Source organism: Lynx rufus, unplaced genomic scaffold (genome assembly GCF_022079265.1).
Source record: "Lynx rufus isolate CCGP_SWC_20201006 ecotype Redwood Valley unplaced genomic scaffold, mLynRuf1.p SCAF_10, whole genome shotgun sequence".
NCBI classification, from domain to species: Eukaryota; Metazoa; Chordata; class Mammalia; order Carnivora; family Felidae; genus Lynx; species Lynx rufus.
In genome coordinates this window covers 70,763,686-70,787,384 of record NW_025814824.1, presented here as the reverse complement: position 1 = coordinate 70,787,384, position 23,699 = coordinate 70,763,686, and the positions used below count along the sequence as shown (strand labels likewise).

Below are 23,699 nucleotides of genomic sequence, written 5' to 3'. Positions count from 1 at the left end.
GGCTGGTGTGTATAAAAGAATGATTTGTAACACTTAAGAATTTATTCAAAGTAATGTGCTACTTAATAATTCATCCAGCCTGCAAAATCTACGGCAAATCTGTGAAATTAAATGGTAAAACATAAAAGGATTGGATTAACGAGGCTTCTCAGGCTCTTCTGAAAACCGTTTTCATTTTAATCCTGGCTGCACATCTTTACTTAATATATTAATCCCTGTTCCCATCTTAGTGACAGAGTAAACTCATTAGAGCCGGCAAAGAATCTTGCACGAGTTTCGGAAGGGAGGTCCCACTGACATCCATCACACTACGGGTCACTGAGTGAGCTTAAAGCCCAGGATTAGGGTCCTGAAAATTTGGGTCCGTTTGTCCGATGAGGAACAATTTCTGACTCACTCAAAGCATAAAGAAGAAGCAAGTAAAGAAAAATGGAAGAAGCCGTGATAGTGTAAGTGCTGTGGGGGCAATGGGAGAAGAAGGATGTCAGCCAGACTCCCCCAAGTCAAAAGGGGGCTGGCCAGTGAAGGTGACGTTAGGTTTGCAGAATCTCTGTGCTCAACCCTTTTCCATCTTATCAGTGTGAAGGATGAACAATTGACCTGCCGCAAATTGCTGGAATTTTAAAAATTAAGTTTAAAAACCATTTATTTGCATCTACCATAAACATGAAAAGAGAGTTTAGGGTACCTGGCTGACTCAGTCAGCAGAGCATGAGATTCTTGATCTCAGGGTTGTGAGTTCAAGCTCCATGTTGGGTGTAGAGATTACTTAAAAAAAATTTTTTTTAATGTTTATGTTTATTTTTATGTTTATAAACATAAAATATAACAAAAATATAAACATATAAAAAAATGTTCATTTTTGAGAGAGAGAGAGAGACAGAGAATGAGCAAGGGAGGGTCAGAGAGGGAAGGAGACACAGAATCCGAAACAGGCTCCAGGCTCTGAGCTGTCAGCAGAGAACCCGACGCGGGGCTCGAACTCACGAACCCTGAGATCATGACCTGAGCTGAAGTCGGACGCTTAACCGACTGAGCCACCCAGGTGCCCAGGGTGTAGAGATTACTTAAATAAATAAATATATCCTAAGAAAAAAAGATGAGAAGAGATTTTAACTTAAGAAATACAATACATGCAAGGTGCTTCCATATATCTCATTGAACACAAGTTTTCAAATAGGCAGGTTTTGGTATTCCCATTTTTGTAGGTGAGGGAACTGAGATTCCATTTAAGTGGCATGCCCAAGATCTTACAGAGAACTCGGCCCAGGCGTTACTGTGTTTTGGCCCCGCCATGGTTCTGGATAACTTGGGCATCACACCATCTGCAGACCTCTGCTCACTCAGGCTGCTCCACTCAAGCAGCAAAACCCACCAGAAAAGTCCTGCCCACCCCTAAGGAAGCAAAAGGTCAAAGGACAACGACATTCTTCACAGTGTCCTGCAGCTCCCCCCACTTCCCTGGCATTCACCCCACGACCCCCTCAACCAGGACACATATCTCCAAGACTTAAAGGATGAAACAAAAACACCCAACTCCTCAAACCCACTTGAGGGAAGCTCCTTCATCTCACCTCCCATCCCTGGGGAAAATGAGCAGCATTCCGCCTCCACAGGCCACCTTCTCCGGCTGCGTGGCACATTTGGTCACCCTGAGACCCCAACCAAGAGGGGAGCAATGTCAGTTACACTTGCTTCCACTTGACTGTACCCCCCAAGGCCTGGGAGAACTGGTGCGCCTGGATTTCAGAGACAGATACCAAAGGGGAAAGAGGTAGACGGGCCCAAGGATACCCTCAGGCCCTTCCCCCATGCTGTCTGTCCTCTCTTGCACCTCCCCAATCTCAGAATTCACTTCAACAGGTAAAGAGAACCCTGGGCCGAACCCTGGTGAAAGTGCATCTTGCTGTACGGTAGGCGATGGAAAAGTCATGATTAATTCATTTCTCTGGCGCTCAACCTTCCAGAGAGTGGGGCAAAGAACAGAAATGATATTTGTACTGGGATCTGTTTTCTCAAAAGCCGGTCTCCAGAGACCGTCCTGGAGTGGATTCCACAATTACACTTGTGCGCTCCTACACATCTTAATTTTTATCTGTGTTGACATCACGCAGAGACTACAAAGTCCTAAATTGTCAATGGACAGACAACAATATAGTCACCACAGTAAACTCACCAAGGCAAAGCCAAGCAAGGTAGCCATTCATTTTACCCCTTAGATACACACTTGTATCACCAACAGTTGAAATGCATTTTTAAAACTCAGGTTTAAACTTATATTACTTAATGTAATTCATTTCTTAAGTATTCTAGTTAATCAAGTGCTAGTGACAATCACATACCCAAACTCTATAATTTTCTCTTTGAGAAAAATAGTGGATTTCATATTGAAATAGAGATGATTTTGACTCTCCTGTAATAATACATTCCTGACAAACATGTTTGAAGGGTAAAGGTCCAAAACTTGAATGGTGGTCTTTTTTTTTTTTTTCCAATTTTTAATTAATTTTTTTGAGGGAGAGCTCAAGCGGGGTAGGGGCAGAGAGAGAGGGGACAGAGGATCCGAAGTAAGCTCTGCACTGATGGCCGAGAGTCCCATGTGGGGCTCCAACTCACAGACGGCGAAATCATGACCTGAGTTGAAGTCGGAGCTCAACCGATGGGGTCACCCAGGTACGCCTCCTTTTTTTTTCTTTTTTTTTTTCAAGTAACAGTGGACTTATATGTTCTTAGAAGCGGATTACCTTACAAAGAGCATGGATCTCATCATGGATCATGGAGGCACTGCCACCCTCATGCCCAAACCACTCAACATGCTAATGGGTAAGGTGGGTGCCAGTGAGGAGACCCCCAAACTTCACCTTTTTTAGCTTCATAGAAAATCTATCCATGGGTGTAGAGTTTACACAGTATAAAGAAAATGATGACGTTTTCCAGCAAAACTTACTAAAATTGTTGAACTTAAAGTTGTTTCGTTTTTCAGTAAAATTTACTAAAATTATTGATAAGTACATTAATTAATTTGTTCAAATTTCCAATAGGTAGTACAGAATCCCTGATCAATCATCTAAGCAAATGATGACTCAAGATCATTTCTCAAGATCAAAGAACAGCCATTTTAGAGGCTAAGTCAAGATTGATCATCAATTCTACCAGCTTCAAGAAATGTATAAAATTAAAGAATAGAACTAAACATCACCCTTTTGGTCTTTAGAAGTAAATTTCAACATGCCCCTGTTTCACCTGTTTCAATTATTAAAACTCCTCAACACAACTTCCATGCAAACTCAATTTCATTTTTATTTGAAACATGTCTCACTATCTTAATAAATAGAGACTTGTAGGGGCGCCTGGGTGGCTCAGTCGGTTGAGAGCCAACTTCGGCTCAGGTCATGATCTCGCAGTTCATGAGTTTGAGCCCGGTGCTGGGCTCTGTGTTGACAGCTCAGAGCCTGCAGCCTACTTTCTGATTCTGTCTCCTTCTTTCTCTGCCCCTCCTCTGCTGGTACTCTTTCTCTCTCAAAAATAAAATAAAATAAAAACCATTAAAAAAAAAAAAACCCAGAGACTTGTAATAGCATCCGTGATAGAAATCTGAGACATGGATGCTTTAGGAGTCCATTAAATCTATAAAGAGGGTATCTAGACAATAATTCTAATAATTAACTAGAAAATCTAGGGTGATCACATTTTTAAAAGTAATATGTAATAGTGCTATACTAAAATATTGATAAGTTTTAGTCGTAAAACAACCAATGGCTCATACTACCCTCCCCGCTTACTTGATAAGAAGTTAAGACAACCTGCTTCATCTCATGAGTCTGAAATCCTGAGGTTCCTGAGTGAGAACGAGCCACTTATGGAAGTGAAATAATCTGACTACACTACCGTGAACTGTGCAGGCAGGAAGCCTTGCCAACCGTCATGCCAGAACTATGAGATAATGGGTATTTCAAAATGTCTGTCCCATCTCAGAACCCAGTCACCCGCTCCCACCGGCACCTCAGCATCTCCGAAAGAAACTGAAGTGAACTTTGGTGCCAGAGAAACATCTCAACACCTAACTTGCAGTCCACTAGGGAAGATGCTGGGAGACCCGAGGAGGGTTACTTTCATTTTTCTTGGCTCCTGACTAATGGTATTGGTGTAGCCCCAAATAATTGCAGGACCTACCTGACCCATGTTGTGCCCACTCAAAGGAGAAAGCGCCCTCTGAGCAAAGAGCCAGTGTCAAAACTGGGCAGGAGAAAGCTGGCAGTGGACAGCCGTTTAGAAGATGTGTTAGGGCAAGTTTTAATTCTTAAAGGGCTTTACGTTTAAACAGACAAAGTAAACTCCTTACTCTGAAATTTTATTGATCAGGCTTGGGGATGGTGCCAGGTGGGAGAAAAGAGACAATATTTAATGAAATTAGGACCATTTCCAGGAAGAAAAGTGTGATGCTTAAGCGAAACTCTCTTGAATTAGAACAAAACCAAGAAAAACCAACGTCCTGGGATCACAGTGGTGCCTGGTGGCCTCCAGATGCCTGGCAACATGGGAAGACGGAAGGCTGCTTCCCCTGTGAACTTGTTAGCAGATTCAGAGATGCACCATGTAGAGATGTATAGGTAAGTGTGTGTATGTGTGAGATCTCTTTTCAAAGAGAAATACATTGGGGGGGGGGCGGGGGAAAGAAGCTTGCCTACATTAATGGCTCTGCACTTAAAACTGCTACAGAGAAGGGTAAAGATTTGTCAAAGTCTGACCACACAGCCTATCACAGCCAAATCAATACTGCCCCACGCAACTGGCTTGAACGGGTCTGGAGGGACAACCCACGGCCTCTCAAAATGAGTCATCGCCCTTCGCGACGCCCCCTTTTTGCGGATTAGGGAAAGGTCCCCAAGGCTGGCTGGCGAGCGTCTGCCATGAGGGCCGGGAGCTCAGTAACCCGCTGCCTGTTCTGCTCCCTGCCTGGCTCCCCACTGCGCGCAGCCGCCCCTTAGCCGGCAGTGCTCAAGGCCACCCGCGCCGCCGCTCCCAGGCCCGCCCGCCTTCCTCCGCCAGGTCCCGGGCTCCCAGCTCTCACGGACTTCGATTCAGTCCCTCGTCCTCCAGTACGCTTCTCCAGAATTTCTCAGGGCCGCCAGGATCTCCTCGCTCCCATCCCTGAGCTCACGCTGCCTCCACCCAGATTACAGGCACAGTTTGCCCAGCGAGCACCATCGCGACCAGCCCCTTCCACTCCCCAAACTGTCTCCACGAAGGGCCCAAAGACAGGTACCCTCCGCTTTATCCAGGATAAAACACCGGGTCCTAACAGCTGGGGTCTCAGCCACAGGCCAAACTTCCAGGCTCAGCGCGTACTCCGGGCGCCCCTGCACAGAAAGGCTGCATGGTCTCCGGAGTGTGCAGCTCCCAGACCCAGACCCTCGCCGGGGACCCGGCCCTCCCCGGCCTGCGCTCCCCCAACGCCCCAGCGCTGCCATCTAAGGACCCGCGTCTTACTCGGGAGCTGGAACCAGTGGTTCCATCCTCTGCTGCTCCGGATCTGGAGGGGTGGCCACGGCCGTTAGATATTCCCCGCTTTTCCTGTACAGCCCGCCTGTGTGTGTGTGTGTGTGTGTGTGTGTGTGTGTGTGTGTGTGTGTGTGTTGGAGGGCAGAAGAAAGGGTCCTAAGTTTATTTTTCTAAAGCATATATAACTAAGTATTGAATAAAGCAGCCAAAGGCTCGGCCCTCCCCCAAACCTAGGAATTCAAAGCCACATGGCCACAGCCCTTTCCAGCCAGGCCACCTCCGCGCACACGCTCCGCTAGGCAAGGCCATAAAAGCCCTTTAAAGTCCGCGATCCTTCGGAGGACACCCCAGATCTGCAGCCCCTCCCGGGCCACCCTTTCCCCACGCCTGGAGCCCCAACACTCGGAGGGCGCCCCGGGGACGACGCCTGAGGCCGCAACACTAGGAGGGCGTCCCGGGGACGCGGAGTCGGGGGCCGCCGCGCCCCCAGCCTGGGCCACCCACCTCTGGGCGCGGGATCCTGGGGGGCGCAGTCCTCGAGCTCTGCTCCGGCGCGGGGCGTCTAGAGAAGCTCCGGGGAAGGCGTGCGGCAGCCCCGGGGCCGGGGCGAGCGCGTCTGCCGGGCGCAGCGGCCGCTGGGCGCGCCGGAGGGCCAGGAGCGCCGCCCGTGGGCTGCCGGAGCCCGCCCCTTCCCCGCCCCTCTCAGCGCCCGGCGACCGCGGGCCGCCCCTCCGCTTCCATGTGCCCTCCCCATCCACCCACGCGTCTCTGGCTTTGGTGGAATCCAAAGCACAAACCGAGAAACCACGAAATGAATGAATGGGTACATTGGAGGGGTGGAGGGATGGAGAGATGGATGGATAGAGGCAAGTGAAGCCCAGTATTTCCTAACTGGGGAGAGGGCTCTGTGTCTGGGGATGTGGACCTGTTGTCAGTGCACGGGTGGGCGTGTCGGCGTGTGCACAGGCGGGTGTGTGTTGGGGTACACGTACGTGTATGTAAGTAGGTGGAAGCGTGTGGGTGTATGTGCGCGCTCGCAACGCCAGGGGCTGCTGAGCTCCTGCCCGAGGTGGGAGCAATCCTTCATTTCGACACCGCACGACTGTCCCCGGGTAAGTACAACGGCCGGCAGCGGTTAGGAAGTGCGTCTTTGTGTTTTGGGGCTCTCCCCGATGTGGCCTAGAGGCCAAGGTGTGGACGGGGATGCTTCCGGCTCACCGGCTCTCCAGAGCCGTCGCGCTGCCCTCCTCGTTGTGGCAGCCGGTGGCCTGGTGTCAAAGCGCGTGTGTTAACAAAGCCATCGGTGGGGAAGGAGGCAGCTGATACACAAGGTGGGGCCGCATTAGGATAGTAGCCAACCGTCCCTCACTCTGGAGCGGTCTGAAATTTCAGTCTGTGGTCCCCTCCCCCAGCATGAATATTTAAATAATGTTAATGACCCTTTAGGGACTGTCTGGAAATCCTGAGAGGACACACGCTGAAACACCCTACACAGAAAACAGCATTTTTAAAAAGCAAGCAGTTATCTTACTCTGCACGCTCTCTGCAGAGGAAAATAATATAAAGCCAGGTTTCTTGAATTCAGCCTTCCACTAGGAATGATGGGGGTTTTTCATTTTCCTATTTATTCTCTCTCCAGCTTTGTAAGTCAGAGCGCCTTACTCTCTTTGGAGTTTCCATTTCTAGGTGGGCCTGCTTCTTTCTGAACCCCTGGCCAAGGTCCTGGGGTCCTCTTCTGAGACTCAGTGCTGCCTGCCAAACACAGCAGGAAAGAGAGCTGCCGGGGTCTGGTTCTTCTTTCCTAATCCACAAAGGTCCTTGATCTCCAGTACAAAGAAATGATATCATTGGGAACTGCCCAGAAAGCCTGTCCACACTATTGACACATTAACAACAGCACCCTCTGCAGAAAAGACTCCTTTCCTGTCTTGAGCTGTATTCACACCTTTCTGGGAGGAGGGGGATAAAGTCTACAATGGAGAAGTCAGCTGATCTCTTCAGGGTTCCTGAATGTCAATAGGCTTCTTTTTCTTGCCTTTTAGGAATGGTTTCACCAGCCTCCTTGTAGGTCTCTACTCTTGAATTTCAATAGAATTTACTGACCGGTGGTCAGAGATTATAGAGCATTATCCTCAATCAATTCCTGTTCCTTCCCTTTCTTCCTTCCTTCCTTCCTCCTTCCATCCTTTCTTCTTTCCTCCTTCTGTCACTTCCTTCCCCCTCCCTTCCTACCTTCTTTCTTTCCCTCTTTCCTTCCTTGTAGCTCCTCCTGTCACTGACGTAAGGAGTTAAATATCTGAGTGCCCTACATCATGGTCTATTTTTAACATTTTACTAACATGTGAAAAACTCACATTGAAATGAGCATGTTTGGGTACAGTTATTTATTTATGTGGACCACAGACTCTCCAAGGAGAGATTCTAAAATTACAGCAGAGGTGAGGTTTTAGAAACAGTATTATGGCAGGTGCATCATGACTTTCTTCCTATGTTTCTAAATTAAAATAAATGTAAAGTTTATAAATCAAATTTGTTTCATCACTAGAGAGTACAGCAATTCACACCAGCTGAATTACATCCTCCCTAAAGCAATGCCAATTTTAATATTCATTTTAATTTAATATTACTTTTCATATTGGTTAATTAATATTAATTTTTTAATATTAATTTTAAAGCTCTGGTATATCCTACAGAAAACTATTGGGAATATTAATTTAGGAAAAATGCATATTCAACAGATATTAACTTACAAGAACATTTCCTTTTCTTCCATCTTATGTTAAAGAAGTAACCATGATTATATTAAACATTTTTAATATAAAATGCTTGGTGCATATCAGGTGCTCAGAAATATTCGTTTAATTTGTTCAATGAAATCAATGCGAGGGTATGACCATCTATGTATGAAAGTAAAAACTGTTTTTAATTAGCATTTTCTCATTTATTTCCCCCTCAGTCAGTGGTTCTCAGTTGAGGGTGATTTGACTCCCCAGGGGACATGTTGGCAATGTCTGGAGGCATTCCTGATTGTTATAATGGGGGGAGGGTGCTACTGACATCTAAGGGATAAGGTCCCAGATGTTGCTAACCAGCACCCCAGCAACAAAGGATTACCATGTTCCAAATGTCAATGGTGCTGAGGTTGAGACATCTGGCCTTGGACTCAAAGCCAATACCAAGGACCACAGACATCAGAACCACCTCTGCGCTCACTAAGAATGCAGATTTCTCGGCCCCACCTTTACCTACAAAGTCAGAATCCCTGGGGGCAGGGCTAGGAAAAGTGTTCTAACAGCTTCCACGTGATCTTAAGAACATGAGAATATGAGAAATGCTGGAGATGGGGAAAGCTGGCTTTATCACCCAGCACATTCTTATGGGTACATCACATCATTTGTCTCTTAACATGATAATGGTTATTGGAGCTGAGAATATTTTATGAAAGAAGCACATTTAGTCTCCTAGATGCACTACAGAAGCCCATTTGAAGCAAAGAAGGGGCTACTAATTTTGTGGGGGGAAAAAAAAACATAGTTGAGATGTGAAAATTTTAATACTCCCAAAGGCCCTACAGCATCTAGGACACAAAACCTATGGAAATTTTGCTTAGCCGGGAAAGAACTCAGGACTTCTTTCACTATGGCCTAATGTACATTTCTGCCCATTTTGCATCTGCTATGCTGCTGGAGTGACATAAACTGTGCCTGAGGGACAGTGACCTCCAAGGGACCCAAGAAATACAATGTACCTGCTGAAGAAACACCAAAAGTAAAGGCTTTTTGGGAAAGAGGTCAGCCTAGATACAGATTGACAAAGCTCTTCTCTCTCTCTTCCCAAACAATGAACCAAGTCCAGCAAATACTGGTCTTTCAGTAGCCACATGTCCCTAAACTTAGAGAATAGTAGAAACTGAAAAAAAGACTCAGTGAGTCCCTCAGAGAGATCATTTGCAAACCAAAAGGCGGGGGGGGGGGGTGGTTAAGGGAGGCCCATCATAAAAGAGAACTTGCCACTTCCTCCTTCTAGCAAGGAGCAACATCAAAAAACATCAGCTGGGTGTAATCTTCATATGTTAAATGTGTCCCACTGAAAATAAAGATTTACTAGGAAGAAGGAAGAGGAAGAGGAATAAGGGGTGAGGAGGAGGAAGAGGAGGAGGGGATTAAGGAAAAAGACCAACACCAAAAAGGCTGGCCTCCATGAAACCAATAGCCTTAGATCTGTGGGGCTTTCCCCACAAGCAACAGGTGAGGTCACTGGAAAGTTAGGAACAATCCCAATCCCAAGGGCATCATGGGACCAGATGCACCACTGAAAATGTATGGGAAGAAACAAACTGGGGAAAATATTTGCAACATACATAACGATGAATTACTATCTCTACTATGTGAAGAGTTCTTACAAATCAATAAGAAAATTGAAGAAAATCACCAAATACCTAATAGGAAAAAGAAAACAGTCGTTTATAGATAAATAATGCTCAAACTTCATAATTAAAGAAATGTAAGTGACAATATGATATTGGCCTATGATATTGGTAAATACATAAAATACAAATTTTATTTCTTGTTGGTGAGGGAATGATGAAAATTAAGTGATTGTACTCTGTGGATGGGAATATACATTGATATTAATACATTGCTAAATTCAGAAGACAATTTGGTGATATCTCTTGAGATAAAAAATATTTATACACTGTTCAAGTGCAATTCACTTTGGGAATCTATGGAGATTGGGGGTGGGGTGGGGAGAAGTCAGAGAATGAGAAATTCCTGATCACCGAAAAGGCCAAAAGCAAAAGAGTATTTATTTAATATACACTTTTAAAGTTGTTTGCTGTGCTCTCTTGTGATGTAAGTACTTCTGGTAACCTCCTAAAACAGCATTTGTTTGGAGAACCAAAGGCAAAGGGCTTGTATGAGGCTTGGTAGAGGGTGGATATCAGGCAAGATAATGTGAGATGATGAAGTCAAACTAAATAAGAAATCAGAACAACAAGTGAGTAGGAGAACTCACCCCACCCCACTTGAGTTAACCCCTTGAGTTAAAAGCCCATAAAAATAGTGGGGTGGGCACTGGACATCTTCTACTCTGTCAGTAGGGGTTCAAATATTTTACTTTAGATATAAAAGGAAAAATTTATCCCCGCTGGCTGCAGGACTTGGGACAGCCAATTAAGTCCTAGGAGCCGTACGGATCATTTGCTTGCTTTCTAAATCAAATAGTGGTTTTACCTTGTTCATGTGGATGTTTTGTATGTCTATGGATTTGCCACTTAACACGGTTCTCCACTGATCCCTGATTTTTACTGAAAGGCAAAACGGGCATCTCCAGATAACGTGGCGTTTTCATAAAAGGGATGACCCATCATGGAGTGTTTCAACTGTCAACGTTTGGAGTGTACCACACATAAGACAGACACAGGTCAGCCAATGGACTGTTTGTTTGGACTTGCAGTTATGTTTTATCAAATTAAAAACACCCTTCTCAAAGCCAACTCTTCTCTAAGGTCAGACCTGGTTGCTAAGTGGCAGTCAGATCGAAAGCCTGCAAAACAGTGTTTGTCAAGCTAGCTCACGTCAAGAGTAGCCAGAAAAAAAGAAAACAACAGATTTTTTCCCCCTAGATCTGAGCCCCAGGAATCTGTATCTGTTTAAGCTTTCCACATGATTCTGTTGCCCAGCCTGGTTTAGGGAGCACTTGGGGTGGACACAGTCCTGAGGCAGAAGGGGAGATCATGGACACAGAAATAGGGACAGTGTCATATGAGAATATTTGGCTCTAGGACTGTGTTTCCTCCCATTCTTGGCCTCATTTGTGATGCCTGCCTTTCCTTCCTTTCCTCTCCAGGGTCTGTGGCTTCCTGTGCCCCAGTACGTTCCTTTCCTGCCTGTTCCACATTTATTTCCTTTTCCTGCATCCTCACACTTGGCCTCTCCTTTGCCAAACCTTCTAACACAAGGAAAGGGTGACCTCATGACATTCACCCCTGCCGTTTGAGACTCTTTTTTCAAAAGACCTTTAAAAACACTCCAAATGAAACATTCCAAAACCCAAACAACTTTTGTCCATCTAATTGTCTTTATTTTGTCCCACACTGCAGCTGGCCTGTGCCTTCTCTACCTTGGCAAAGTGACATCGCATCATCCAGACTGCCCATTGTAATAAAGCTTTAAACGGTAGCATAATAAACAGAGAGTCATACAGTATTCCAAACTAAAATCTTCAATGAAAAGCAGCAACATGGGGAAGCCCTGTGTTGGGAAGGGTGGAGGAAAAATGCTATTTGCAGAGGGGAAGGGCAGGGTGGGGAAGGAAGAGGGCACAGAGGACAGAGTACCCCAGTGAGGGAAGAAGAAGTCACCCATGGCTACATGAGATGATTGTAGCCCACATCCTTAGCTCCAGAGGCCTCAGAGCTCATGCGCTAACGACAAGAACATACTCACGTATTACTTGGTAATTAGGGGCAACAAAGCCCTATGATGCACAAGTTCTTTGTTTCTTGGCTAAGGATTTTATCTCATTTAACGACTGAAGCATTTTAAAGATCTGCTGGGAGAGCTCGGGAGGCTCAGTGGGTTGAGTGTCTGACTCTTGATTTCGGCTCAGGTCATGATCTCACAGTTCGTGGGATCGAGCCCCACGTCAGGCTCTGCCCTGACAGTGTGGAGCCTGCTTGGGATTCTCTCTCTCTCTCCCTCTCTCACTGCCCCTTGCCCCCCCCCAATAAATATATAAATATGAAAAAAATAAATATATGAAAAATCTACTAGAGGCACCTGGCTGGCTCAGTTGGCAGAGCATCCGTGGTCTTGAGGTGGTGAGTTCGAGCCCCACGTTAGGTGCAGAGATTACTTAAAAAAAAAAAAGTACTAAAAATTCCAGAGTTCATTCCCTAATGGAGACAAAGCCTAAAATGAGGTACTTTTTAAAGCATGACATTGAAAACATAAAATATGGCCAATATACTTGGACTGTACAAAGCATGTTCACGGGGTGCTGGGAAACAGTGTCTGCCATGGCCAGGATAGTCCTTGCTGAGTAAACTCGGTGGGTTTGCTTCTCATGAACGATCTGGGTTTTAAATGCAAAACCACCTTTCTTTCTGGTGGTGTTTAACCCCTTTTCGATTTTAGGTGAAGATGGAGAATTGTTTTTTTAGTTCTTAAAAAATGGGACTGTAATATTTTCCCAGTAATTCCCAAGTTTCCCTCAGAACTTGGGAGTACAGGCTGTTTGTTCATTTATGGAAAGAACCATAAAGACTTTCAGTAATATCAGGGGTGGAGAAAGACTAAATCTTGACATTGTCAATAACACGGATGGTCGCAGAGGTACTTTTCACAGTAGTTTCTGACTTACTCATCAAATGTTTTGATATGGAGACCTACCCAGGGAGAAAGCAGGCTTTTTCCTTCTACAACACTGTGTTCACATTACTTTACTTATCCTAGTGTTAAGTAGGATGATGAGCTATATTGTGAGGGCATTTTAAGTTTACATGCATGGAGTAAATTAATTATTTCCCTAAATAGCCACCAAGATTATAAAGTGTTACGATCATTTAAATATGGAGAATGCTAATCGCTGCTTCTACAGTATGTTTAAAGCCTCTGTTGGGATGGGACCATGGCCAATAGAAAATCACCCGAGAAGGCACCATAGCTCATGATAAAGTCCACTAAAGCACACAGAGCCACATGATCCGTGCAGACTCTGTACCTCCTCAGGTCAACGCTTTCTCCAAGGCACCCTCTTCTTCTCCTCTCCTCCTTACTTTCCGTCCTTCCTCCCTTTTTCCCTCCCTGGTTCCTTTTCTTTTTAGACCAGTGCCTGGTTAATTTTAGGAGCAGGCACTGCAAACTCAAATACCTTAAGAAGTCTGACAGATAACAGAAATGGGTAAAGCTGCCAGGTATCTGAAACAGTTTGTGTCTCCCATGAAGGGCTCAGGCACTGAGGAGCCTAGGTGCCGGACTGCTAAGTAATTTATAGACTGGTCGAGATAAGATAGGCAGGCACAGAGACGAGGACAGCGTGTTTAGACAGACAGCTGCTGCTGCTGCTGCTCCCGTTTTTTATTTTATGCATTTTTTTTTCTTTTTGCACTCAATCGGGATGGGGGAAGGCATATCGAGATGCCAGAGACAAGAGAATAAGACCTAGGGAGAAAAAAAACTACTCGTCACCCAAGACACGTTCCTCATTTTACGGTATAACCAAGTGTCCATGAATTATAGAGTCTCTGGAGCAAGAGGCCTGGGATCGAATCCTGATCTGTCCCTTATTAGCTGTGTGAACTTGGGAAAGCCGTCCCTCTGAATCCTCACCTGTAAAAAAGGCAGATCAGAATTTCTACCATATATGGTTGCTGTGAGTGTAATGAGATCATCCACGTAAAGCTGTAAGCTCAGAGCCGGCGGCAAGGTCAGAACTCAGGGTCAGTTGTCAGTAGCGAAGCGAATGGATCCTAGATGGATCCTACAGCATTTGAGTAGAACCGCCCAGCAAGACTGGGTTAAAGTCAGGACTCAGATGCGGGCCTGCTCACTCCCAGCCCGGTGAGAAGTTCTTTGCTGTAAGCTTGCTTCCTTTGGCATTTTTATTACTTTGAAAGCGAACACCAAGCAACAAGAATTACACGGGACGGTGAGGGGAAGCCCGGGTATTAAGACCAGGCTCAGATCTGTGGCCCATCTCTGGGGGTCTGGCAGTAAGGCCAGACAAGATGCAGAAGCAGGGGTAGCGTCGTATTGGCAGCCCGGGCACGCAGGGCGGGCTGTGCTGTCAGTGGGGTTTTGCTTTGGGTTCTCTTAAAGCCTCCAGCCCATTCTCAATATTCTGTGATAGTTGACAGGCAGAGGACGCTGCCATGGACCTGAACCCGACGGAGGGGGCTGGGGATGAGGGCTCCCCACTGACACTCAGGTGTGCTGTGCTTCGTGCCCACTCTCGGAAAGGGATGCCTTCCGGGCACTGTATCCAGAGGGCCCAGTTCCCACAGGAGTAGGCATCATCTTATCCCGGGGCAGGGACCCTGCCATGCTGAAATGAGCAGAGTCAGTGTCCCCAGCGTCTGCCCCCCGCCCCCTCTTCTTCCGGCCTTGGCATCACCTACCGCTCTTGTTTTGTGTGCCTTGGGATCACTCAGTCTGCCCTGGATCCACCAGCTCTGGAAGCCATTCTCCCTCACACTCCTCTCTCCACCTACAAAGTCCTTCTCACCAGTCCTGGCCTGTCCAACTCCTCCCCTTCCAAGGCCTCTTCCTCAGCCTGCCCCAAAGGCTGCTCTTCCCCAGCCACAATCTTCTTCCCCCCATTCCCATTATCTTGACATTCCCCTGGGTAGAGACATTCTACTGAGTGCACCCTAGAATCCTACCTGAGGCCCAGCATCTTCCCGTGCGTATCCATCCAACCCACATATTCCAGCCAAACTCCATACGTGCCTCCCCGCCACTCATCTTCCCTGCATTTCCTGACTTAGGGTCTTGTGGTCCCCATGGTCACCTCTGCCTTCTTCTTCACTGAGGTCCAGCCACTGTGGTTTCTCTTACTGTCCCCACTGTTTCTGCATAGTCCAGTCCTTCCTCCTTTCTGACCTGGACCGTCACCGGCCTCTTGACAGGCATCTCTGCCTTTGGCCTCTCCCCGATCTTGTCCATCTTTCACAGGGCACCCGAGTTCACCTCCTAAACCAATCTCCAATGGTTCCTCTTGCCAAAATTAAAACTCCTTCTCATTCAATCATCTATCCATTTCACAGATATTTATTAAGATCCTGTCATGTATGACATACCCTGACATGTGTTGGGGAGGTGGCAGTGAACAGTCATATGCTTGCTCTCTCTCTGGAGGGGGCGATGAGTGTTCTTGCTGTTTCTTCCAGACTACTGTCCTCCTTTCTCAGTAAGTCGCCCTCCCTCACCACTTGAAGATTTCAGCAGCTGTCACTCTGTCCACCAACACTCTGATAATAAATCATTATAATAAAATGCTCTTTTCAACTAGTCCCCATTTGAGTAGGTTTCTAGGAAATGTCTTCACAAGTTTATTTATTTTGAGAGGTGGGGGAGGGGCAGAAAGAGAGAGAGAGACTGAGAGAGAGAGAGAGACAGAGAATCCCAAGCAGGCTCCGCACTGTCAGCACAAAGCCCAACGTGGGACTCAAACCCACGAACCATGAATGAGATCATGACCTGAGCCAAAATCCAGAGGTGGATGCTTAACCAACTGAGCCACCCAGGCACCCCTGGAAATGTCTTTTTAAAAGCAAAGCACCAACTCACAAAAATAGCCTTTTGAAACACATTGAATAAAATAGTTCTTAAGCTTTTAGGTTAAAAAAATATATGCACTTTTAAAACACCAAATAAACTAGACTTTCCTGTAAGGCAAATGCCAAGGAGAATTTGGTACTTTGTATGAAAGGACCTCACGACCCTTACATTTCTAAAATTTACCATGGGTGAATTTGGTTGGCCTTTCCTTTTCCTCTCCTATTTTCTGTGCCATTCTTCTCTCTTGAACTCGTTAATGACAAACCCAGCTCTTCTCAGACATGTCACTGGCACAAAAAACGTGTGGCTTGAAAGTTACGGAGTCCCTCCACAAGGAAAACATACTGTATAGTCTTTGCTCTGGATCTGAACTCCAAGTGAAAGGGTGCTTGTGACATTAACAGGTTCAACATTTCCCCAAGATAAGAAGAGCACTTGTGGACCACAGAGAGGAGGTGGGTTCCAGGCGGGACCTTCCACAGGTTACCTTACCCACCTGTGCCTCAGTTTCCCAATCTTTAAAATAGGGACGATTACATAGTATCTATATCATGAGCCTGTGGTGAGCACTGGGTGAGGTAATGCTAACAAAGTCCATAGAACCTACCTTTTCGATTCTCAGTAAATGTTAGCTACTGGTTATAATTTTTCTGTGCCAGTCTGTTGCTCTGTAATTTCCCTATGTTCAGTCCCAAAAGCCAGAGTGGTCTTAGATCAGATCAGTTCTTGACTCATTCCTTCTCCTAGGGGATCATAACTATTTTCCTGTTGTTACATTTTAATTAAGACATTTTCCCAATTTTAAAAGAAATTCATCCTCATTGTATAGAAAGCAATAAATTGTGGGCTCTGGAATATTACAGACTTCAGACTGAATCCTGACTCCACTCTTACAGCTTTTATGACCTTGGGAAATTGTTACGTTCTCAGAGCATCGATTTCTTCATCTGTCGTACCAATGGGACAAGGAGGGTACATACCTCACAGTGTAGCTGTAAGTGTTAAATGAAACAATGCAGGTAGAGTAACATAGTGCCTAGCCCTTGGTGAATGCTGGGAAAGCAGGGGGGACAAATCAGGAAGGGAAGAAAGAAGGAAAGAAGGAAGGGAGAGAGGAAAGGAGAGAAGGAGGAAGGAAGGAGAGAGGGAGGAAAGGAGAAAGGGTGAGAGGAGAAAAAAACAGGAAGGTGGGTCAAGACTATTACAGGATAAGAAAAGTTTGATGAAGTCCACATGGAAGAAAAAGGTTCATTTTAATAAACTGTCAAATATGATGAAAAATGCTTAGAAACAGGATGCATTTTTTTTATTTGAAAAAGAAGATTCTCTGCCTCTTTTTGCAATGCCATTTCTCTTAAGAGGGATTTTCCTATGTCACTCATGGGATAAACTTAATATAAACTTGGAAATTTTTTTCATATTTGGGTTTTGTTCATATTTTCTTTGCAAGAACCAACATATTTAAAACACATTAAGAATAATAAAAATAGTGACTCTTACTGGATAAATGTTTGTCTATTTCTCAACCTTAAATAAGCTTTTATTTTCAAAATTCCCAAAGGATTTAGTGACATTAATTTGAAAAACCACCCTTAAAATCTGAATCTGTTTAAATATATGGTACGTCTCATAGAAAAAAAAAAACATGCAACACAACATTCAATAAACTGATTTTTTTACTTAAAAGTTAATAAATGCTATAAAAATGCAGGTATCTTAGGAACAACTGAATTAAGAAACTGCCCTAAGCTCAGGCCTGGTGGGTACAGGGGTCTCCTAATAAATATTGCAGGATATCTGTATGCTGAATTTCTCCAGATTTATTGAAAGGTATATTTATTCACCAAGGGCCCAGCTTTCCTTATTTACTGAAGACGCAGTTCTGTTTTATCATATTCATGAATCACAGCAGTAGAATGATGACGAAAATGTAATCAGAATGTTGTCAGGATGAGGGCCCAAGGGCAAGTCTGAAAAGCAACCAAATCTTGGGGATGCAAATCGAATCTTATCCCACCAGGTAAACTCCAGCTTTGTATTGAAGAACAAATGCAAACAAAACTACATAAAAGCTCCCTTATTGATCAGGGACTGTGAGACCTACTTTATATATTTGCATATAAGCACTGTCATTTTGTTCTACCAGGCAAAGCCATATGAGACAGTCATTAGGAGCAAAGGCAGCCTGGTTAGATCAGGGCTCTGAGACTCCTTAGCTGTGTCCTTGGACAAGTTACTTAGTCTCTCTGTACCTTTTCTTCTTCTGTAAATTACTCATAGTATCTATCTCATAGGGTTGCGTAATAATCCAATAATATAATACCCTATGCATCCAGGGCAATTCCTGACAGACACATGGAAAGTTCTCAATAAGTTAGAATAAATAAATATCATTTAATGAATATCACTATCGATATACTAAATATTATTCTCATTATTTTTTTTTTTTTTGTAAATGGAACTAGACTAGAAATTCATCATGTTACAGATGAAAACTCACCAGTCTAAGAGCATATGGAGAGCGTGATGGCGGATTCAGTACCCTACCCACTAGCCCCGTTCCCTTTGGGAAAGGAAGTGGGGACTGCAGCAGCTGGGATCTTTTCTTTTTCAGAAATAGACATAAGAGTGCTGAGCTAAAATAAATGTCATATCTCCACGGGCTCATTTCTGAGGAAGCAATAACAATAGGCTCAAGTTACATCGAAACAACCTAGCTCTTGGTGTGTAAGCCTGTTCGTGTTTTGCAGTCTCTTCTAGCCAGTCAATCACCTAGTCTGAGCATGTTTTCTCTCTTTACACACAACCTACACATATGTCATGATTTTCACCGTGCTAACTACAACTTTTTACTCCAACAGAAAAAAAGCAAGGAGGGAGGCCATTGGGGGATGGGTAGAAGAAAGAGATGGAAGAGGAAGGCATTTGATCATTTACTGAGAGGAACACTAGATGCTCACTTAACACAGTCTTAAATACTTGTATAATGAAGCAAGATGTTTCTGCCTATGCATCCAACAGGTATTCCTGAGAATTACACTCAAGATTTATGAGGCCTCTGTGATGCCCAACTTGTTTCGGAAGGACAAAGTCTATGAATAATTTTTTTTCAGGAATAACCTGTGACCATTCTAAACCCTCCCAGACATTCATAATTTGTTAAATGAACTAGATCTAGGCAAACCCCTGCTTAAGTGGGAACCAGACTGGCAGCTTAGACCAATGGCTTCTGCCAATGGCATTCGCATTTGGTTTGCTTAACTTAGTTCTCTGGGAAGTCATAGACTCTGGTACTTGCCAATGAACCACTCATAAGACGACAGGCTTATCTGCAAATGGGCTCTGACCTACACGAACAGAGACTATTTCTAGAGCTTTATCATCATTAGTTGCTCCCACTGCTGGAATGCTAGAAATGTACATAAGAGGAAATGCACTGGTGTATTCAGGAAATATTTGTGAATGTATCAGAACTTAGACTTGGAATATCCAGGCCACTGTCATCTATTTTAGGAGGTGACCACTCAGAGAGAGGGGAATTTTACCAAGTATAAGCGCAAGACATTTTAAAAACTGGGATGATGAAGTTATCTGCAGAAAATGAAATCAGGCCAACACCAATAGCCCAGCTAAAATTAAAATTCTAGAATGGGCTTCAGAAAAATCATAACATGCCCAGATTAAGGGGAAAAAAGCTTCATTCAAGAGAAACAAACAAAATGGGGACAGAATTTCCTATAGTTTCACTTCATAGAGAAAACCAATGAGGTACAGATCTTGACATGGATCAGGTTTGGAAGCCTTTATTTCCAGAAAAAAAAAGAAGTCAGGAGAAGTCTGTTGATAGGCTATCAGTATATTTTGTGAACTGAAATGGTGTATCTGTCTGATTTAAAGCCTAATATAACCTATTGTTATTCCTGATTGAATAAAGTCATAATAAAAAAATCCAAAACCACAAATAATTCCAAACCATAATAATCAAATGTATTAAGCAATTATCTTCATCTCCTTTGCAACATCCCTTCTGATTAGGGCTGCCAAACTTAGCAAATTAAAATATAGGACACCTGGTTAAATTTAAATTTTAGGTAACCAATAAACCATTTCTTGGTATGTCCCATGTAATATTTGGGACACACTGATGCTAAAAATATATTCATCACTAATCTAAAATTCAATTTAATTGAGTATCTCATGTTTTATCTGGCAAAGCTACTTCTGCCCCATCCTTAGAGCTCCTCTGATTTAGCTAATAGTAAAGCTAACTTGCATTTATTAATACTCAAATAGAGAGGTTAAACATTGTCTTTCTGCCAGGTTCAAATGCTCACTTTGAGATCTTTGATAAGTTGCTTCACTTGACTGTGTCACAGTGGCCACATCTGTAAAATGGGATTAATAAGAGTCCCTCCCTCCCTCTCAGGGTCAGTTTGGAGATTATAGAAGATGGTACATGGAACGGCCTAGCACAGAACTGAGTGCATAGCAAATGCTCAGTCAATATTAGCTATTGGTGTTGGCAAGGGAACATGATGAAAGATAAAATGACAAAGAAGTACCTGAGATCTATCCTTTGCCAGGAATAATCCTTATCTATACGTAGACAATGGAGAGCTGTCAATGGCTATGACTTCATTTATTTGACTTTCATTTTATTTGACGAATAGGGAGTAACACTTAGGAATAATAATTACCAATACTGATGCAGCCTATTACAGTTTACAGCACAGCCTTTCACATTTATTACCTGGTAATAATGCCACATGCGTATTTCAAAAAAAAAAATTCAAGACAGTAATTCTCAGAGGGAGTATTGTGAAAACGTAGCTGTATGGTCTTGGTATGACTCTCACCCCCTTCTGAGACCCATCACTCTAGACAGTTTCGAGGATTAAAAAAAAATCTACAAGAAAATACTTCCTTTGGCAAGGAAGCAGGTTTAGAGCAGTCCTTTTGTATGTACACAACATAGAAATGACTTCTGGTCCCAAACATGTCTTTCTGTCCCGAACCCTCACACAAAATAATCCTCAGTGTCGTCATCATCAAATACAAAGGGCAACTGCCTCGACACAGCTGGCCAACAAAAGACCCTCAGCAGAATGGCTTTTTAAAAGCCAAGTCCAAAGAAAGCTGCAACCTGTGGCCTCTATTCATCACCGGAAGATTCTAAATGCTTTCCCCCTTTTGTAACTGGAGAACATCTGGCTTCCAGAACAATCTCTCTCCCAGCGGTAAGTTTTACATATAGAGAAGCAACATCCTTGTTTTTAACGTTGCTTTCTCACGTCCTTGATTAGGAAACATGCCCCTTTCAAAGTAGTTTTACAGCCAGAATCCCAACCCGCCTAAATGGTACCCATCTTGTTTCTTGCCTAAGCAAGAAATATTGTATATGTTGTTAAATTAATTAAACAAAGAAGCCATTAGACCGATATAGCTTCATTGCTATTGCCGCCTATGTAAGCAAACCAAAATCTAAGCCTGTAAATACCTCAAGGTTATAAAATCAAAACGTTAAGGACAACCAATCACAAGAGCCAACTAGGCTTTAAGCTATAGGCAATCAATAATTCCCTTTCTTTGCTTCTGCCTGTTCTCTATAAAAATCTCTCCCTGAGTTCCCATCTTTGGAGCCTTGCAAACCACTTCTGATTCAGCACTGCCCAATTCAAATTGATTTTTGCTCAAATAATCTCTTAAAAATTCTAATATGTCTCAGTTTATCTTTTAATAATGTAAGTAAGTACAAGGCTTATTTCTGAAGAAAAATTCTGGTGTGCTAGGATTTTCTGTGTTCTTTTTGCAATACTTAAGTTTTCAGCATCTTGGTATAGAACAAGAGGGCAAGGTACAGATGGCATTTGGGATTTAGTTGGTGTACATATTTGATTAAAATGGCAGACAAATCACATCATTTCTACTCAGAAGATATTTCTTTAACATAGATTGATAGAGTTTCAACATGACTGATGTAGTTTTGAATAGTGATCAAATCAACAAAATTCAAGAAAACAATGCATAGCCCAGTGGGTGCAACTTCTGGCTCCTAAGAATATGCACCCAGCTGAATAAAGCCAAGACGCTTCCAGGGCGGGCATTGGCGCTGGGCAGTTTACTCCCCAGAAGAAAGGAAGCCCTGGGACCAGCAAATTCATTTAAAATCTAGCATTAAGTACCTTCCTAGTCCTTTATTTGCAACACTACTCTCAAACATATGTAAAGCAATTCCCTTTCTAACTTGCCTTGCCCACCAGATATTAAAATGCGAGGTTGGGGTTTAGGCATTTTATGGGGTTTTTTAGGATTAACAGGATGCATTTAAATTCCCTTTGAGAAGACACCTAGATATTATCATATGTAAAAGGTAACACTGAGGAGGTTGCCAAGAGCTGGAGGGAGGAGGGAATGGGAAGTAAGTCTTTAATGGATACAGAGGTTTAATTGGAGATGAATAATGAAATGAATGAAAAGGTTCTGGAGACAGAGGGTGGCTATGGTCACAGAAGAACATGAAGGGCATGATGCTACAGAACTGCACACTTAAAAATGGCTAAAGGAGTAAATTTTGTTGTGTATGTTTTACCACAATAAAAAAACCTGATACGCTAATAAAGGTGATTAAAAACATTTTTAAAGGGGAGAGGTAAAGGAAAAATAACCAGACAGAAAGTGGGAGAGAAAGAAATGGAAAGAAAAGAGACAGATGAACCTGCACCCCCACCCAGGGCAGTGGTGGGCTGGTGGAAGTGATACTAAAGAGGAAAAGTAAGTTGAGCCCCCTCCACCACCCCTGAGTCAGGAAGAGGATACCTCACTCAGAAAACATGGACTGAGTGCTTGAGAGAGGGTGCTGTGTGGTGGACAATTTGTCAACAGAGCCCACCCCTCAGCAAATAAAGGCAATCAAGCCATTAAAAAATTCACTGCATACAAATGGCCAACAAACACATGAAAATGTACTGAGCATCATTACCCATCAGGGAAATGCAAACCAATACCACTCAACACCCACTAGGATGGTTACAATAAAAGCACAGACAATAGCAAGTGTTGACTAGGATACGGAAAAAGCAAACCTCCTATCTGTTGATGGTGGGAGTGTAAAATGGTGCAACCACTTTGGAAAACAATCTAACAGTTCTCCACAAAGTTAAAAATACATTTGCCATATGGCCCAGCAGTTCCACTCCTGGGTCCATAGCCATGACACATGAAAACATAGGTCCATGCAAACAAAGACTTGCACATTCACAGAAGCACTATTCATAATAGGCAAAAAGTGGAAACAACTGAAAAGTCTACCAACTTGTGAAAGGATCAAGAATCAAAGCAAAACACTGGAATACCCATTAAATGAAATACCATTCAGCACTGAAGGAAATGAGATATTGGTTGAGGACACAACATGGATGAATCTTAAAAACATCAGGCTAAGTGAAAAAAACAGACACAAAAGACTACATGTTATATGATTCCATGTATATGAAATGTCCAGAACAGGCAAACCTATAGAGACAGAAAATATGTGTTTGCTTGGGATTGTGATGGGAAAGGAGATTATCCATCACTGGGCATGAGGGATCTTATGGAAATTATGAAATCTTATGAATTTGGATTACAGTGATGGTTGGTAAATTTAAAAATTGTTAAATTATAGACTTCAATGTGTGAACTTTATGGTATATAAACTATACACCTCAATTAAGTTGTGTTTTAAAAATAAAGGAACGGTATGGGGTGCCTGGGTGGCTCAGTAGGTTAAGCGTCTGACTCTTGGTTTCGGCTCAGGTCATGATCTCATGGTTCATGAAACTGAGCCCTGTGTCAGGCTTTGTGCTGACAGTGCAGAGTCTACTTGGGATTCTCTCTCTCCTTCTCTTGTCTGCCTCTCTCCTGCTCAGGCTCTCT

At 43.7% G+C, this 23,699-nt stretch overlaps 1 protein-coding gene across 1 annotated transcript in view; it reads right to left on the bottom strand.

The window, feature by feature from the left end:
• Positions 1 to 6,094, bottom strand: part of LOC124502799 (A-kinase anchor protein 2) — a 107,027-nt gene extending 100,933 nt beyond the window's left edge. Inside the window, exon 1 of the mRNA XM_047067452.1 lies at positions 6,007 to 6,094. The gene's annotated coding sequence lies outside the window, so the exon portion shown is untranslated. The remainder of the gene's footprint in view (positions 1 to 6,006) is intronic.
• Between the last annotated feature and the right edge of the window lie 17,605 nt (positions 6,095 to 23,699).